The sequence below is a fragment of the Rhinolophus hipposideros genome (genome assembly GCF_964194185.1).
Source record: "Rhinolophus hipposideros genome assembly, chromosome: 5".
Lineage (NCBI taxonomy): Eukaryota > Metazoa > Chordata > Mammalia > Chiroptera > Rhinolophidae > Rhinolophus > Rhinolophus hipposideros.
In genome coordinates this window covers 17,664,508-17,684,546 of record NC_138051.1, presented here as the reverse complement: position 1 = coordinate 17,684,546, position 20,039 = coordinate 17,664,508, and the positions used below count along the sequence as shown (strand labels likewise).

The following is a 20,039-nucleotide window of genomic DNA, read 5'->3' as shown; positions in this document are numbered from 1 at the left end:
ATTACTCCAACATCTATTATAGTGGCTGACACAGACTCCAATTCAATAACAATTTATTGATTTAATGGATGAGTAAATACAGAAAATGATCTCAAATTATCCCACCAACTCTTACAGTATGTGGTTCTCTAAATGCAAGGCTTTGAGTTTTAAAATTAGGCCATAATTCTGTCAGTCTGCCCAAACATCATCTAGTCGATTAAGTGCCTCAGGGAGCATGGCTCTGTTCTGTACGGTTCCTCTGAATAAATAGAGGCCTATTAAACATAGTCCCATATCTCTGTAGGGGTCTGCAAGGTGCCGTTTCATCCATAGCTTTGCCTCCTAGCAGAATTACAATTCATGCAGATTGGTATTTGTCATGTATTCTAAAAGATTTTTAATCTCTCCTGCCATTTTGTTCCTGGGTCTTGATATCTTAACAGTAATCAAAGAATTACTAGAAGGAAGGAATTCATTGGAGTAAGAGAAGTTATAATTGTCTAGTTCAGTGATTTTCAAACTATATTTTAGCAGTAGAACTCTGTTTTTCATAAAGAAATCTTATACAGAAACGAAATATTTTTTTTTCAACAGTTAAATGATGCTGTTTATTCTTTTTTTTTGATGTATCTTTTTTTATTAGTTTCAGGTATACAAGATAAGGTAATACTTAGACGTTCATCATTTATAAGAAACGAAATCTTTTTATATGTTGATTTATATCTATATAAATGGACATAGATTTTCGGAAGGGAGGGAGGGCAGCAGGGAAAAAAGGAAGGAATGAAGAGAGATGGAGAGAGTGGGAGAGAGAGAGAGAGAGAGAGAGAGAGAGAGAGAGAGAAGGAGGGAGAAGGAAGGAAGGAACGAAGGAAGGAGTTAAGGAAGGAAAGAAAGAAGGAGTCGGGAAGAAAAAGAAAAGGAAAAGATCTGCTGTACCACCCACTCTGGCCCCTTCACCTTCCCTGCTGGTCCATAATGCCCTCTGTTGTACCACTGAGACCAGTCGTCTACAAATAGTTAAAAAGCCACAAGTTTGAATGAATATCTTTTTCTAACAAACAAGGAAAGTAAGATTTGATGACTGAATCGCATTCTTCTTTAGTATTCTAAATTCTTCCTTCCAAAAGTAAACCCATTTTCTTTTAGTGTCTTGTTAGTAGATGACTCTGTACAGTCTTCTCCAAAATAATTTTATATGAATCCAGATCACCATTGTTCAGCATATTCTTGTTCTAGTTAAACTACCATAATTTAATTGTACTCATATAAGTGTCTTCCAACAAAACAACTTTTAAAATATAAAAATTTCATAAGCACTCCTTTCCTGTTACAAAAAAATATAAAATTTATTTTAAAATTTAAAAAACAATCGTGACCTCTGTAATAGCAAGTCTAAATTTTCTCATGTTATTATGAAGACACAGAGGTAAATTAAAAGAAGATATAGCTTAACATTGTCACATGAAACAAAGACTTCCTTATCTAAATAGAGAGGATGTTGGTGTGGTTACTCAATATAAAGAAAAAGCTCTATTTACCAAAAAGCAGACGTGCAGTTATTGATCTGGAACTGGCACGATGGTAAACTGTTCTGCAAATCTTCCTCTTCCCAATTAAGGTGTCTCTCGTGAACTGATTGAAAGCTATTTGACAAGTATACTTTTTTCCAAGATAGTGTGTGAAGTTGGGGGTCTTTTTATTAAGCTGAAATTCCATCATTAGCTATGACTAACACCAGCTGCTGTGTAAAATCTGTGCTGACGTAGACCCCCACTGGTGTTCCAAACATTGCAGGTGAATCTCTGACTCTAACATCCTCAATCATGCCATATGAATAATTAACACCTGCCAAGTGCAGAATAGAAAGGACTCTCATTAGAAGACATAGCAGTGGGGTCATAATCCCACCTCAGTTCCTCAGAACACTGAACCAAGTAGGACTTTAGTAGTTCAAAAATATAGAAGCATTTCTAAGTCTCTCCACTTCGTACTTTTCCCCTGTACCTAATCAGAAATGGGAAAGTTAGGACACAAAATGAAATGTTTTAGTCTTGCAGCAAAGTTAAAGACAGAATCCAAGATCCATTCTAACTGATGCTTACTTGAATGTTCTAATTCAGATCAATTTCCAGGAGTTTGGAGCTTGCACCAGTCATAATTGTTCTCCTTTGTAAATAGTTCACAGTCTGTAACTACTTTTACTCAAAAGAGAATTTTTCCTATTTATGAATCTAATATTATTTCTGTGAGACATATGGCAAAAATACAGCACAAAAAAGTTATAGAAATATTCATTATAATGTAGAATTTATAAAAACATCTACTTTGTGTAGTAGGTATGCCTAGTAGGACGCTCCCTAAATATATTCAGTATGTTCAGAAAATCAGATTTAAACCATGATCAACTTGAATCCATGAAATAATGAAATACATTTAAGTAAAACAGTCCATGATAGTACAGTGGTTGAGAGCAGAATGTTCTGGAGTTCAATTCCTGAACCTCAGTTTCTTCATCTGTAAAATAGGAATAATATTAGTATAAGGCTCATGGGGTTAATTCAAGCACTGAGAACATGAATATATGGTATTTAGCATAACACAGTATATTCGTTTTCTATTGCTGCATAGAAAATTACCACATACTTAGTGGCTTAAAATGACACCCATTTATTATCTCAGGATTTCTGCACGTCAGGGCATGGCTTACTTAGATGGTTTCTCTACTCAGAGTCTCACAAAACTGCGATCAAGTTGTCGGTGGGACTGTGTTCTCATCAGGAGGCTCAACTGGGAAAGAAACCCCTTCCAAGCTCACTCACATTCTTGGCAGAATTCATTCCCTTGAGGTTTTAAGACCAAGGATCCCAGCTTCTTCCTGGCTATTGGCCAGAGGCTGCCTACAGTTCCTCACCACGTGGGCTGCTTACTTCATCAAACCAGCAAGATCCGTCTCTAGGATGAGTCTTCTACCAAGACAGAGCCCTTTATTGTTAACACAATCATAGGAGGAACATCTCATTACTTTTACCATGTTCTATTGGTTAGAAGCAAGTCACGGGCCCTCCCCACAGTCGAGTAAACATCAGGAAGCAGGGCTTGTTGGGGGCGACCATAGAGTCTGTGTCTCACATAAAATAAATGAATGTGTGAATGAATTAATAAATGAATGAGTGGATGAGTGAATCTGAGTACCAACTTAGATATGAAGGGAGTAAGCTATAGACCTCTTAGACATCAGAAAACATAGTTCTAAATTCAGGACAATCAGGTGGCCAATGGACTCCACAGGTAACAGCTCAGTAGAAGTCATAATACAAGTATTCAACCTTTGTGAAAATAATGTATTTAAGAATTATGGGGCCGGGCTCTAAGGCCCAGAGAATGTCAGTATAAGGTCTCAAGAATAGTGGGGAATGCGACCCTGAGGGAAGAATAGAGGTTTTAATCCCACTTTAAAGGGGTAAGTTTTGTATAATTGGAGCAAATGGAGAAATTAGAAATTAAATGGTCAAATATAGTTACAAAACATTTTTAACTTCTAAACAATAGAAATAATTAATAATAAAAACAAAAGAATATTCACTACAAATGAAAAAAAATTATCTCCAAGCATATGAAAATTTATTTAAACATATATATGAATACTACCAATATCCCAATGGATAAATGGGCTAAGGACATGAATATGTGATTCATGCACAGAAAAGAGAATTAATAAAATAAATTTGAAAAGAAGTTTAAATCTAATATGGATGGGACAGAAGCCTTACAATGTTTTTTAGAGTACAATCTATAATTTTTGTTTTACTAGCCTAAATCTCCAAGATGAGAGAGTAAACAGTCTAATAAATTGCATTAGTATTATTCACCCAACACCTGTCATAACGTGCAACTCATCCTCGGTGGATGAATATTTGATGGTAATTGACTCTCAGTTAGTCAGTGGCAGGAGCGCTAAAAAGGATGACTGCATGCCCACATAATCAAAAAACTTTTTTTCAGACCATAGGTTCATCTTAGCATGAATCCAATATAGAAAAACAAAAGTTATTTAAAGTTCTTTCTAATTTACTTCTCCTACCCTCGTAGCTGACACAGTAAAACAGATACAGCTCAGACTCAGGAAGAACAAGAAAAGTAGAGAAAGGGACTAGCTGCTCCACAGGAAAAGGATCCAGCCAAGAATGAAGCCGGCCTTCATTTTAGTGAATGTTGTTATTGAAGACGTCTTGACTTCTGACAACCTCCGTCTTTGTGGCCAGGCTCGCTGGATGCAGCAGGACAAGCACCTTTGCGGGGCTTGACACAGAGCAGTGAGACAAGTAGGTTTTGTGCTTTCCCCTCTCCCTTAGGCCTGCTCTGGGTAAACAGGTGATACCAGCCATGGCAGCAAGAACGTGTCAATATGTTTGTCCACATGTGTCATCATATCTCCGCAGGTGTAAGTTAGAGCATGTCTCTTGTCATGGCTGGGAATGGAAGGGCCAATAATTAAATGAATAATGGTAAGCACTCACTAAATATTTGTTGTTGCTATTAATGTTATTTTTATCATCGGTAGGAATGAGACACTCAAGGATGGATTTGTTCTGGAATCTCTCTTTTGGTGTCAGCGAGGTGGGGCACTTGAGCTGCAGCAGGGGTGGTAGGAGGAAGCCCAGCCAGATGAGCAAGCACAGTACCTGAAGGTGATAATGACAGAGGAGCAGCACATGGTGGCTGAGAGGTCCGACAGCCATGCTCAGGGCCTGTGGTTCCCAAATACAACTCCAGACTGATAGCCACAGGACAACTTCTTCAAACCAGTGCCACCCACCCCATCTTAAGTAAGGGCAGGATTGGTGTGGGACCTGAGGCAGGACTAGGGGACAAGAAGGTGATATGGGAAAGGTGGGTTAAGAGGGAAAGGGGGAAAAAGTTAAAGAACCAAGCATGTGGAGGTGACAATACCTTCCTGAGAGTAGCCACTTATTATGCGCTCAAAGGAAGGAGGAAATGGGTTCAACAGAGACCTTCACAGGGAATGAGCAGACTACACATTTGTTCATTACGTTTGGCCCAGGGAAGGCTGAGTGTTCCAGCTGGTCTCTACTGGTCTGTCTCTTCACTCCTCAGTCGATAATAAAGGTACTTTGGTCCTGCTCCTTTAACTGTGATTGTCCTAGACTGCCTGCATCGTATGTTTCCTGGACTGTAAACTTTTAGAATGCAGGGATCAAATCTATGTAGTTCACCCTGAACAGTATGTAACACTATACACAATTAGATGGTTAATATTTTTAAGATGAAGTAGATGGCTACTTACAAAACGTAAAAGATGAATGAAATTCACAAAGCCATTCTTTTTTGTCATAATAAAAATGGGACCTGAAAAGTAAGTACTGTGCTGGTGAAACAATAGCCATATCACTTCCCATCATTAACATGTTTACCATTGTAATCCTATTTCTAGCAGCGTAGTGTAGGGAAATAATCAGCAATATGAAAAAAGATTGATTTGTAAACACATGAGCACCTAGATGCCTAACTATAGGAAAATGGCCAAGCGAAGCTTGGTACATCTGTAAGATGGAATATCTAGCAGGCTTCAAAAATCATAGTTAATATCAACAGAATAATGGTCATATTAAAAGAACAAGTTAAAAATTACAAATAGTCTATTTACAACTATGTTTTTCAAAGCATAGAAACATTGGAAAGAAATATACCAAAGTGCTAAGAAAAAAAAAATGTGTTGGGGGGTGACGTGTGGGAAAACATTACGCCAGTCTAGACCAGTTCCTAAACCTTATCCAGAATTACATGGGGAGCTTTCTAAAACTAAAAATGTGCTGCCAAGAAGGCACAGGTCAAATTAATCATATCAGGTTGTAGGAAAGAACAAAATGAGATAAAATAGGGGCCGGGCAGTGTCAAGAGAAAGGGAAGAATTAATAAGCCATATGCATGCTTTATGCTTGGTGCTTTAAATGGACTTACTGAAGCCCTCACAACAGCATTCCACAATAAGTATGGGTTTCTCCATTTAACCCCTCCTATTTCCTCTCCTGCTTGCACTTGTAACATTTACCTTTCTGCTGATTTATCCCAGCAACATTTAAATGTGTTCTTCCTCCCATAGTCATCTTAGCTACTGCACTCCCTTGCCCTGTTCTCATCTTCAAAGCCCAAGTTCTCTAAATGATTAACCACACACAGTCATTTCCTCATTCCCATACACTTGGCAACCCATTACTGTCTGGCATCTGTGCCCAACTTCTCCCTAAAACTGCTTTACCAATCTCACCAGGAGACTCCTCTGTGCTAAAAGTAACTGCACACTTTCCTTACTTTACCTGACTTATGGGCCATTTAACCCCTGAGATTCAGCTGTAGAGTCACATGTCTAGCTACTTAATGGATATCCCACAACTTCTTGAAGCCTCAAATTCAATCTGTTCCAAGCTGCACTCATCTTCCCCGCAAACCTACCCTTTTTCCATGTTCTTTGTGTCAGTAAATGTCACCACCACTACAGCCAGAAACATTTGGACTTGAACCAGGTTTTTCCTTTCTCTGTCACCCCAAAGCACCCATCCCATAGTACTTCAGTCAGTTCAGATCACCATTACTCACCCAGTATCCCCATCCTCCCACTGCCCACCACCATCTCTAAACTATCCCCAGAAATGCAGTCCAGATTTTTCTGAAATGCAAGTCTCATTATGTCTGTGCCCTCCTTAAAATTTCTCCACGGGCGTCTACTGTCCCTAAAAGTCTGAACTTCTTAATGTGGTTTTCAAAATCCTCTTCAAACTTCACCTTCCACACATGCCTGGTGCACACCACAGCCCAGCCGTACTGCTTGCTGCTCCTCCATTGTGCGTGCTCTCTTCTACCCCGGGCTGTTTCCAGAGCTTGAAACACTGTCGCCTGGCTTTTATTCTGGTTAGGTCCTTCCAAATCTTTAGGTCTCAGCTTATCATCATTTCCCCTAGTCCGGGTTAAATAACTTTCATATACAAGTAGACATCCGTTGTATTGTAAATGATCTCAACACTAGCTTCAGCAGAACTGGCTCACTTAACGGACATCATTTCCTTCGTGAAATGTAGTGACTCCAGCCCTGGTCTGTCTGGTACTCAGAGGTGTAAACTGCTCTTAAGTGCATCCACCTTACTTCTGCTCCCACTCGTTGAACTGTATTGTAAGCCCAACAAGTCAGACATGTTGGTTCCTAACTTACTTTACTTTATACCAGCTTTACTTATTATAACTGTGCTATTCAATGAAATTCATCAACTGTGAGTAGAGAAGGAAAGTTGTTATTTCTATGAAACAATGTAGAAAGACACAAATACGAGCTACTAAAAAACTGTTGTCACATTGTGTATGAATGTAAAAGCTGTAAATGGGAGGGGGGAATCATAAACTAAACAGATTCTACTCTGAGACAGATTTGCAGGTGCCTAAATTCTTGTCCCAATTTTAAAAAAAAATGAAAACTAGAAATCAAAACATATATATTCTAGGTGTGGTTTATGTCAGAAAGATGACCTGGGACTTCAATTATTGGTCACACACCTAAAGAAAAGCCCTTAGTCCTCCATCAAAAGATTGCCCACCAAAAATAAAAGGCAAAATAACGTACATTTGTATGTATTTTTTGAAGTGAAATTCACATAACATACAATTAATCATTTTAAAGCGTACAATTCAGTGACATTTAGCGCATTCACAATGTTTACAACCACCACCTCTCTCTAGTTTCAAACTTTCACATCACCCCAGAAGAACACTCTGTACCTTTTAAGTAATCCCTTCTCATTCCCTCCTCCTCTGCAGCCCCCAATCTGCTTAAGTTGAAACAACATTTAAAGCATGTAGATAACATTTTTTTTTATGATTCTCTACTTTACTGATTTGTTTAATTAATCTATTGACCAAACTCAAGTTGGGTAAGTGTGCTATCCTTACAGTTCTGTATTATTTTTGCTTATTTAGTTGCCTCCACTCCACCTTCTAGGTGTTGAGTGCTTTGCAGGCAGGTGATATGTTCAGGCTGTTCATCTGTGGGTCTGCAGCACGTGGCACAATGTCTGGCACACCATGTGTTCCATGTTTGTGGGACTAATTCACATTACCATTAAGTTAATTTGTCCAAGGACATATAGTTAGTAAATGGTGAGTCACAATTTAAGCCTACGTCTCTCACAGACACTAAACAGAAAATTGGACCTGTTTGGGAGGTGAATTTAGACAATAATCAAACTAGAGTTGATACTAAGGGGAGGTTACTATGTACCGGGTGCTGTTTTAGGACCTTTTCAAGTATTACATCATTTAATCCCTTTAACAGACCTGCAACATAAAGAGTACTATTAGCCCAGAAATTCCGGAGTGGGAGGCAGAGATGCCAGAATCCAATCCAAGTAGTAGAGGAAACCAGAGGAAGTCTTCAAATCCAGCAGTAGCTTAGTAAAATGCCAGGAAAGGGCCATCATTCATTTTATCACTTTAGTAACAACTTTTAGAACTAGTTTAAGGGAAGAGGAAGTGCGGTAAGATGGCTGTAGGAGTTTGCCCTCCTACAGAGAGAGAGACAGAGACAGAGACAGAGACAGAGACAGAGACAGAGACAGAGAGGTCTTGGGTTGTGTCTCAGAGTGCTTGGTTATAATTCCTTTGGGAGGTGACATTTTTATGGGTTTTTTGCTCTGTTGGGTACTGGGCGTCTTACAAGTAAAACCATAGCTACTGTATGTAAAACTAGAGTACTGCAGTCTTCCTGTTAGATCCACTGCACGTCAGGATTCTACCAGACCTGTGCTTCTGGGGGAACCACTGCCTTCTGCACAGACACCAGGCCATTCATCTCTCTCCTGCTCACCATCATTGCAGGTTATGCTGGGGGCTACCACCAAAACCCCAGAGCCCAGACAGGCCGACGCCGCTCAGTGATCTGTCGCCCAGTGGAGGAGACTGCCTCCATTTACTCTCCACATCAGATGTTACCAAAGCAATATGGCTGGCTCTACAATGTCTTAAGAGGCTTGGTGAAGATGGGTTGTTTTGTTTTTATCCACAGTCCTCTCTTCCACAACCCAGAACTGAGTCCATGGAAATCTTCCTGGGGCACATGCAACTGACCCTGAGGTACTTGTAGTAAGTACTCCGCTCCAACAATTAAGGTATGTAACTGGGCCAGGCTAGTCCCACTTGACTCCTCTCCTCTCGGTCCCTCAGGTGAGGTCAGGTGATTCTGAATTCTAAAGGAAGGGACACTTAGAGCCGGGATTCCATTTCACTTACCTTTCTGACCAAGTGTGAAAATTAGAAGTGAAAGAAAAGCAATTGGAGAGACCCTGTAAGAGATGGAGTTCAAGATTTGTTGAACCATGATGATAGACTTTTAGCACTAACATATTCTGAGTTTCTCTGGGGAAAGTTTTATATTTTGTTCAGAACTTTAAGGAGTTCTGTGAAGGGAAATAAAGATGGTATGAGAAGTGCAACTTTAAAACCTAGTGGCTAAATTTCTATCCTATCATTACAGGAATTATGTGAGCGGGATTGTATTCACTATAACACATTAAAGCCTTGGTTGAAACACATTTATGGAGGAACGCCTCCATGCAAAACACCATAATGGGCCCCTTTGCAGGGGATTCAAACAGGGTGGGATGAATTCTGATCCCTCACAGCACTTGTGGGGATGCAGAACACCACAAATTGATACCCTGTGAGCTTTTCAAATTTCTGGAGGGTAGAGTTAAGGGTGATGGTTATGTTCTCCTTTTTGCTTACCCATATTCTCTAGTTTTCTGTAAGACATAGGCCAAAAAAAAATGTATACACATTTAAGAAAGGGAAAAATTATTAAAATTGTAATACTCAGAATATATATATAACAAAAGATGAATACAAGTCACGTGTACACATTTTTTTGGCACCCCTGGTATATTGGTTGTGTAGTAAAAAATGAAGTAAAATTAAACAATAATAAAAACGCTTCAATTAGAGTTGCCACCTGGTGCCCCGATGGGTCTGTCCTCCCTCAGCCTTCACGCTCCTTGAGTAGAGGAAGGAAGAGCTGAAAGGGAATCAGAGGATCTCTGGTCCCATTTCTTCTTTTGTTCCCTCTGCATTATAACTGAGCAAATGGATACACCCAACGGCTCGTGAAAGCCTTCTCTGTGCATCAAAAACTCCAAGCTATGTTAAATAATACTAATAATAGTAGTATTCGAAGTAATAATAATAATAATAATAATAATAATAATAATAATGTATCTGAGGCTTTTACAAAATAAGTAGGCTTGTTGTTGAATGAATGCTGACCTAAAATATGAGTAAAAGGCCTTAAACAAAATGTTTCTCAGTGTGCTTATCCAGTTTTCAATGTGATCCTAAATAAATAAAATATCCTACTCTAAACATCCCATTTTTCGATAAAATCTTTTAGTGAGTTTTATTCTAAAAGTATGTGGAAATAGGTTAGTTTTTTTTTCTTTTCTCAATCCATATAAATACAGTATTCTTATGTATATAATTCTTGTGAACCAAGTAGGTAGTAAAAATTTTGGAGTCTGAATTAAAATATTTCTTTACTAACTGACTTCCTGTAATATCTCTTACTGTCTTGGCCATCATCTTTATCATCATCCTCATCATTACCACTACAAACATCTAAGTCATATCTGAAATCTACAAATCATTTCTATATACAGTATCTCTCTTCATAGTTGCCCTATGGACCCCATTTTATTAAGGAGGAAATTGAGGTTCACGGAGGCTAAAGGACTTGCATAGGATCTCACCACTAGTTCAGGTACAGAACCGGGCCTCTATCTCAAATCTGCCAGCTCTACATTTTTTATTCTTTATTGTATTAGGTTGGTGCAAAAGTAATTGCAGTTTTTACAATTATTTTTAACCTTTTAAACTGCAATTACTTTTGCACCCACCTAATATCATACTGCTGTTCCATTTCCTTAGTTGCTGGATTTTAGTAGTGGTGGCATTTGGCTTGACTTAGAAAATTTTAAATAAAGCCTTGAGTGGCTACCTTGATCACAACCCCAAGAGACCAACCCAGGGGAACAAAGTTAGTCTGAAAGGAGCCCTCTTATCTCATTCCACAACTGTGCATCCATTTAAATCTGGCACCAAATCTTAAGGGCATGTCTTTGAAAAATCGGAATTGACACTGAGAAAGAGTGAGAGAGAGAGGCAAGTAGGTCTTAGGATTTTCTCTGTAGTACAATTGGTGGCAAGGCAGCTAATGTCTCTCTTCCATCACTAGTGTTTAAAAAATTCTTGGAAAATATGCAGTAGGAACAAAATGCTCTATTAGGAGGAAGCAGGCCTAAGCAGCAGAGTGGGAGGAGGTATCCAGTAAGCAACAGAGGGTGAAGTACTGTCCAGTGCAGACTGTGGGGCCAGATTGAAATTCTGGACGTGGTAGTTTCAAACCTGTGAGGCATGTTGCCTCAGAGAGTAAGCACGTAAGAGCTAGGGCCTATGTTCCAAAGTATGTCACGTGCAATATTTCTGATATATTTATAGTAAAAATTATTCATTGTTTATCCGAGATTAAATTTAACAGGGCATTCTGTATTTTATCTGGCAACTCTAGAGGCTCATCCATCGGGCAGCTGTGCGCCAAGTGTGGAGAGCGCTGGTTTGGGGACATTCCCGATAAGCCAAAAACTAGAAATGAGCTGATATGAGCAAGTCTGAATTAACTCCTTGATTGTACACGTTCATATCTTTTTCATGTGCTTCTTCATCCACTTGGACCTTTTGTCTTTGATTGAAAGTCTCTATAAATTGTGCCTGAATACCACAGCGTTAATCACAAGGCTCCTGAAGTATTTTCATATTGTGTGAAATAAATGCCCATATACTTGGGATTTAAAGTAAGAACAACTAACCACAATATTTAGTTAAAATTACAAAGGGAGTACAAATTAAGCCATCATTTTTTTAAGGTGTATACTACAAGTCTTATTTAATTTCCCCATGTTCTCTTATGTGTGTTTGTATAACTGTTCTGTCAAGACTTTCACTGATAAAGTATTTCAATTAGCTGCTCAAAGAAATACCTTTAAGGAGTTCAACTGATGTACATTTGGGCTAAAAACCTATAATCAGAGTTGTTTCTCACCTGAATCCCTCTTATTGATGTTATGTAACAAGTGGCCCTGATTGCTGGCAATAGCTCGCGTAACATGTTCACGTTTGTGTGGTAATTGCATAAAAATAATGACTTCAAAAAAGAAACTGATACTAGGTTTAGGCTAGATAAGTTATGTGGTCACTTCATCATATCTGGAAGTCTTATTCCTAAATCACCAGGATTTTTCAAAACCTTTTCCACAGAACTAATTTGAGACCAGCGAAGAGGTTAACTCATATTTGGGGGGGTGGGCCCAAGCAATTAAGGACTGTGCTGAATGGAAGGTGGTGAGCCACCTGCCTTCATGCTCACCCACCTCTATGTTCACCCACTTGCCCCTAGCTTCCTGGGAAACCAGGGCTTATCACTTGGGTGAGTCTTATGGACAAAAATGGCTAAAATGAGCTGAAAAGACAGGGGCAGTAGTAACAGCACTAGTAGTAGTAGGAGATTCAGGGCAGAAAGGTACAGGGAAGTAAATTGCCCCTCATCCACCAGGAGAGTTTTCTGTGGTCTTCAACAATCTTCTGACATTGCCTTTTGTAATCATGAAATCATTATCAATATTTTTTCTCACAAGTTGTTTATTCTCTACCTCTGTTTCATAATCTCATAATCTCAGGTCATGGAAGTCACCAGAGAATTCTCAAGATCTGATTCTATCCCACTCTCTTTCCCGAAATCACCTTAATGTGGTATTCTGGGAAATGTATGGGGCCAAATCCTTGACGAAGAATAGTAGCATTTCTGTGACAAGGCAGGTAATCTCTCTTATTTGTAACTCAGCCTAAGACCTTTATTTAAAGTTTAAAGAAGAAAATTTTCACATCACTCCATTGCATGACTTAAGCAGGCAACTCAAGATACAGGCAAATCATGCCTTTCCTAAAAAGCCATCGTGAGAAGCCCGAGGTGGGAGCTTTGAACAGACTTGGCTGTATGATGTTTGAAGAATGACATCCACTCCTAAAATAACTCCCATGTCTTACATACGAGCATGTCCTGTTTATGAGAAATTCCGTCTCTAAGAACTTTGCAGAGGACAGTATTTTCCCTCCTGGCTCTGCTCAAACTCATTTTCATGAGATAGTGGGTCTAAGAATGTGCTGAGAAAAATCCAGTCTCTAAGAAGGCTTCTTTCTCCTATCTAAAGACTCCTCACCCACTCCAACATTGGCTTCTTTATCCCCAGGAAATGTAGCTAAGCACTTGCAAATACCTCAGAGATTGCAAAGCTTTGAGGGGGGATTTTATTTTATACTTTAAGTCAATTAATGCAATTTTTTACATAGTTGATAAATACATTCACATGGTTCAAAAGTTAAAATGACATAAAAAAGGTCTACATTGAGAAGCTGTGTTTCACCCCCTTTTCCCATTTACCTCACTAGTCCCTGATGCCCCCCACAGGTTAGCACTTGCATTGGTTTCTTATGAGGGCTTCCAATGTTTGTATCCACATACAAGCAAACGTCAATTCACATGGTTCAAAAGTTAAAATGACATAAAAAAGGTCTACATTGAGAAGCTGTGTTTCACCCCCTTTTCCCATTTACCTCACTAGTCCCTGATGCCCCCCACAGGTTAGCACTTGCATTGGTTTCTTATGAGGGCTTCCAATGTTTGTATCCACATACAAGCAAACGTCAATTCATATTCTTAATTTCTTACATTCGTTTTACAAAAGGCAACATATACTATACATGTCCTGTGGCTTGTTTTTTTTTTCATATAAAAATATAGCCTGAAGATCACTCCATATCAGAACATAGAGAGCATTTATGAAAACATGTACTGTCCTTGTCGTAGATGCTCGGGATATTCCTTAACTCTTGCCATCACAAACAGTGCTGCAGCGAACACTGGTCTCTGTCCTTTTGTACATGCACGAGTATATCTGTGGGATACATGTCCAGAAGTGGGACATCATAGAATTTTGATCAAATATCCCTGTTTTAACACCTATCAAAGAGTGGCCGGCATTTTAGCTAGTGCTGTCTGACTGTCGCCTTACTATTTTATGAGCTTCTAAAAGGCATGAACTGTGTTTCATTCATCATTGCACCCACAGCCCTACCATGGTACCCAGCACGTTAACGCTGAATACAAAATAAACTTCTCAGTGTAACCGTAACCTTGAGAACGTTAAAGTAACCCCTCAACTTAAAAGGCTGAGATCTAGGGTGTAGATTAAGAGGCACTTCTGAGTTTCTATTTAAGGATGAAAATGGGACTCATAAAATGCCAGGCCAAATGAAAATATTGAATAATGAGTGGAAGTTTGAAGGATGAAGATGTCTCTTCAAATCCAGAGACTGGGATAATGTCATGTAAATTTTCTGGGTTATTCACACACAGAGAAGCTGAATGGTGAAATAGAGAGGAAGCCTGGGACACTTCTGCTGGATGAAGATTGGCCACAAGAGACTGAGAACAGCACTTGCTCGGAAGCCCAGCCCAAGACAGGGAGTAAAGTTAAATGCACACCTGGATTAGAATCTGAGCAGACAGGAAGATTGTGAGAGTGTGTTTGCAAGTGTATGTGTGTAACATGGGTCTAGTTCACGTTCACCTCCATTCTTATGATTGTGTGAATGGCTCCGGACTCTGCTCTGCAGCCCCACACTTGTCAGGAAAGCTGCTAGCAAGGAGCCTGAGGAAAACTCAGCCCCGGTCTTGAACTCATGGTAGACATACTTCCCAGCTCTTTCTCTCGCCGTCCCAGGGCTGCCTCCTCCCCAGCCATCACTGCTATACTAGCACATAAGCCAACAGAGTATTCTTTCTCTCAACTAGGTCATCCCTATCCATCCCAGCTGTCACCAAACTATGTTTAACCAAGTTTAAAGAGATGGAATGGCAGACAAATATGTCACACTCAGAAGTCATGTCAGCCCTTTACAAAATCCCTGCCTTTCAAAAACTATCAATGAAATGTAAGTTGGTACAACCTCTTTCATAGTATCAATAACGTGGCAATATCATTCCAAAATTGTAAATTTATTTTTGTATGTCAGTTTTACTTCAGGCAATTAATTCTACAAATACACGTTTAAAAGCACACAAAAATATGCATGTTTGCCAAAGTATTATTTGAAAAAGCAAAGACTTAAAAAGAACCCTAAGTATCCATCAATATGAGAATGGTTATCTCATTTGATATCTTGTGCAACTCCTAAAAAATGAGATAGACCCATGTGTAAGGCATGGAATGATAGCTAAAATACATTGCCAAGTGAAAAAAGAAAAAAAAGCAAGTTTAGAATAGTAAATATATTATATGATTTTATTTGTAATTTAAAAGAAAATATGCTTCATACGAATTTTAAAATGTCTGTTAAAATATATGAAAAAGTATTATTAATGGGTCCCATTGGGGAATAGGCTTGAAGGGGCCAGGGGAAAGAAAGGAACTTTTTTGTTAACTTTATATCCCGTTTGTATTGCTTTTATAATTAAAACATTCACTTGCAGCCAGTCTGTTATTTCTTAGGTTCCTATGGTGTATAGATTATATAGGGTATAGTGATCATTTTTTACTCAGAATAACCATCATTTTAAAAATCTTCCAAGAGAGTTCTTTATGGCTGAGTAAAGAACTATGGTCGACCTTAATTGAGGTTCACAGAAGCAACTTCAGCTTTGTGGACATAAACTCAAAATCCATCTCATACAGAAAGCTGAGTAAAATTTCCTGTGATTACAAAAATCAATGTGTTGAGCCTTCAGACTGTTGATGAGGTTGTCAGCAATTTTAATAGCACTTTTGACTACCCACAAATTTCCCCTTGATGCTTACCTGCACATATCCTTTTAAGGAATCCATTTTTATTTGTATTGTATGCTTTGGGCAAGATTTCCTATGCAATAGACTTAAAAATCGCGAAGAAGTTTGTATCATATTTTACAAGCCCAGGGAAAAGTGAAGCAGAAAAGATGTTCCCATGTATGTGTCCTGATGCTAAAGAAGAGACTGCTCAGGGCAGACTTACACAAAGTAGTAGATTCTGATATTAGGTTTTCAGGTCCTGATAACTGGAGCCATGCAATCAGACTCTGTGCCTGATCCTGGAGAAAGAAAACCTGAGACAAGAAGTGAGAAGATGAGAAAATGACAAGGCAAGAAAAAAACAGTACATACAATTGGCAATAGACTCAAACATAGGTCCTTTTGAGGCAAGGCTTTAATCAGGAAGCTCAAACATAGCAAAATTTCATTTGGGACATCAATTTCCAGGTCACCTACCTTTTCTAAGACTTCCAGTTGCTAAGATGCTGATGTCTTTGGTTACTAATCTAACAAAGTTTTCCAGTGTCAAAAAGTTTTAGCAATTTGCCTTCCTGTCTGCAATGCAGAAAAAAAAGTTGAGGGGTGTACAACGTTAATTTAAATGTCTCGTATGATTGCTTGTCTTTCTGTAATAGTAATGCAATACATTTCCTTGGTAATAAGATGGTAGCTTTATATTAGAAGCTATAGACAGACATAACAAGCAAATAGATAATGCTGTGAGTACAACCAGGTTCAGCTTATGGAAGTAATCCATGCCTGAAATTCATAAACAATCTTAAGAGATCTTCAGAACCAAAGCACACTTTTGAGGTTAGTCCCAAAACCTTTAAGAATGTCCATTTACAACTAAATCCTAAAGCACAATAACCACTGAAATAAGGAAAAGAGGGGCTAAAAGATCAGCAAGTGAGGAAGAAATAACAGAAATTAAGAGAAAAATAAAGAAAGCAGTAATATAGCTATAATTATACCTTTGCTTGCCTAATGCACTTATTACCAAGCAATTAATCTTCAATTATAAAAACGAATGTGCCCTTCTAAGAAAAGTTTGTTTCCAGAAAGTGAATAGCTTCTAAGCATGTTTGGTAATTTCAAATATATGTGTTGGTGTAACTTGGGGTTTTAAAGCACAAGCCTCCAATATTGAGATCCAGGAATCTAGAAATAAATTATCTTGACAATTAATTAAGTCCAAATGCATATGGGCCTCAATTATTGGAGTGATGTGGTTGAAAGTATATTTTTGAACTCAATTCTCCAGATAGCTTGCATGTAAATACCCAACCAAAGTCCACAGGGTTGGGATACCTCTTCAAATTCATAGAACATTTTCTCCTTTGAACAATAAATCAACTTTATTATCTGCAGTTTCTACAATACAAGTCTATTTGCCCCAATGTCTTAGCATCATACTACCCTCTCATCAGAATATTGGTTGGATTCCCTAGTGTGAATCACTTATCCAGTTGCTTGCCTGATTATTCACATGTTTTTGAGATTTTTGAAATGTGGCAGACAAACAGGTTTATGCTGTGTGAAACTTGGAGGGCAGCCAATGTCTGTCTGCCTATACGGTATATTTACCCTCCTTCCTCAAATCCCTCTCCCATACCGAGAAGCTGTATTTTAAGACTAAAATCCGTGTAGACTGCAATCCAGAATGTCTCTGCAGAAAACAGCAGGTGTTCACCCACTCATTTGCGGTGATTCTTGCAGTGAAGAAAGTGAATCAATGGTTCACCCAATGGACAGAGAAACATCACAGCGATTATTTGAGAAAGTCAAAGACAGGAAAGGAACATTTTCATCTAAAGGTGTGCTCTGATTTTAGGAAAGGAAAACCTCCCACCAGAAAATCAGGAATTTGGCCGAAGAGCTCTGGTTGTACCTGCAGTAAGCCATGGCGTATGCCTTTTCTCCCTGCTTCTTCTGTTTTATTGCTTCTGTGTTGTACTTCTAAAATAAATATCAATAAATCATTGCAGTTAGATACTCTAACATAGACAGAAATGTACTTGACTCCCTACAGTCATTACAATTGGAGGGGACTCTGATTAGGATGCTTTACTTAATTAAGTGATATCGTCTAAAGAGAGTTCTTCCCTCCATTTTCTGTTTAACAGTCTTATAAAACACCAACAGAGGAAATTCATTCTGTTGTTTGCCTTCCTTATTGTAAATGGTTTCTTCTCATTCATAGTTTACAGAAGAAGATGTTGTGTTAATGAAATGCCTAATAAGCCAAAGACTGTGGCTCAACTCTACGCAGAGCCTTGTGCAAATCAGCCCAAGCAAGACCAGATTTCAGAACATGTTCTCCCTCAGTCACGGGAATGTATTTTAAAATTTGTTTTTATAACATCTATAGCCTAAAATTAAGACGATTCAAATGAAAATTTTTTTCTCTCTGATAAAGTGTGCTTTGTCTAGTTTATGTATGGTTCAACAGAGACCTTAAAAATCTGTTTCTTTGAAACCATAGAAGAAATTGGGCAAAGAATAAGCAATCCTTATGCATAAGATGTTATTTGTGAGGCACTTTAATTTTACTGAAAGAAGTCATTAAATTTGGATTGCCAATACAAATATGATTATATATGTTTTCTAAATAAAATGTTATTATGTTGCAACTGAACTCATCCATTTATTGTTTGTTTACCTAATGCTCAAATGCATGTTTTATTCATAGATGTCTGGGAGAAAAAAATTTTGCTTGATAATCACACCAAGCATATTTAACAAAAGCGATTCTCTTTTTATTAGTGAACAAGTTTAAGCAGAACGATTTCATTTTTTTTTTCATTTAGTTAATTCAGACTTGTAGAATCCTCAGTACACAGCTTTTGTTTCTCCCCCCTGCTGCCTTTTATGCCTTTAATGTATGCATGCCTATCCACTGATGGGAAAATATCATTTCCTGCAACTCTTCTTTTTTCCTTCTTGACTATTCCTCAGTTGATTTCTGGTTTTGGTTAGTTTTCAGTAGTTAGTTCTGTCAAATCATGTACAAGACAGACAAATTAAAGCCAAGTAAATAGTTCACTATCCTATTGAATATTTTAAATTCTCTTTCATTAGTGACTTTGCATTCTAAACAGATTTATTCATTCTTTTAAAAATAAATAATATATATTTTAAGTATGATAGAAAGGAGTCAAGAAAGCGAAGATTTATTAATATCTATGAAATTTTTTTCATTACCCAATAAAATATTTTAACGAAATGTTTACAAGTTTAGCAAAATAAAAATGACTTGTATTAAATTTAGTAACTTTGTTTCTATAAAAAAAGCAATATAAATGTGAAGATTCTTAAATGAACTTAACCAGTTTACAATAGATATTTTTAACCTTCAAACAATATACAGCTAAAAGCATTTAATGATCTGGAATTTTAAATACATATAACTAAGAATATAAAAATGGATATTAATGAGTCACATGCAAAGGGATTTTTAATTACTTGCTAAACTATTAAAAGAATACTTTATAAATTGATAAGAACCTGAATTGTTTTAATTCCTGATGTATATAGCTTGGTCATTTTCCAAGCAAAATAATAATAGTAATGATAATCCATAATTGCTAAATTACTGTTGTATGACTCTAAGGTTTTTTCTCTGTTCTTATTTTTAACTGCATAACACCACTACCTGGAAGCATTCTAAAGTTACATAAATTTTCTTAACTCCCATGTTAAACCAGCTCTACCATAGAAAATCATCAAAAAACAGTAAAACAATATGACCCACACGTGTTACCTAAAGTGAATTCCAGAAATTGTTCATAATTGCATTTATTTTTTTAAAGATGCTCTTTATTAAAGAATATTCTTATATTAGTTCAAAAGTTCGTTAAATATTAGTCATTTTCTAATCTTTTAATCTAGATAATTTTTACAACCAAAAGTTTAGTGCACCTACTTTCTGTTAAACAGACTTCTTTACAGATTTTCTTCAAGCTCTTCATTTTAAAAGGTGCCTTTGTCCTGAAACTAAATGTATGACATTCCTGTCCCCTAAGAAAAATTTTAAAGAATTGAATGACAGCAAGTAAATTCTGTTAGCGATTTTATTCCATTCTCCTGTATTTGTTTACTTTT

At 37.7% G+C, this 20,039-nt stretch overlaps 1 long non-coding RNA gene across 1 annotated transcript in view; it reads right to left on the bottom strand.

The window, feature by feature from the left end:
• Nucleotides 1–570: 570 nt before the first annotated feature.
• Nucleotides 571–20,039, bottom strand: part of LOC308498102 — a 37,735-nt gene continuing 18,266 nt past the window's right edge. The window contains exons 2-4 of the long non-coding RNA XR_013993427.1: nt 17,827–17,894; nt 16,138–16,228; nt 571–2,499 (exon numbers count right to left, since the gene is read on the bottom strand). This is a non-coding gene — a long non-coding RNA (uncharacterized lncRNA). The remainder of the gene's footprint in view (nt 2,500–16,137; nt 16,229–17,826; nt 17,895–20,039) is intronic.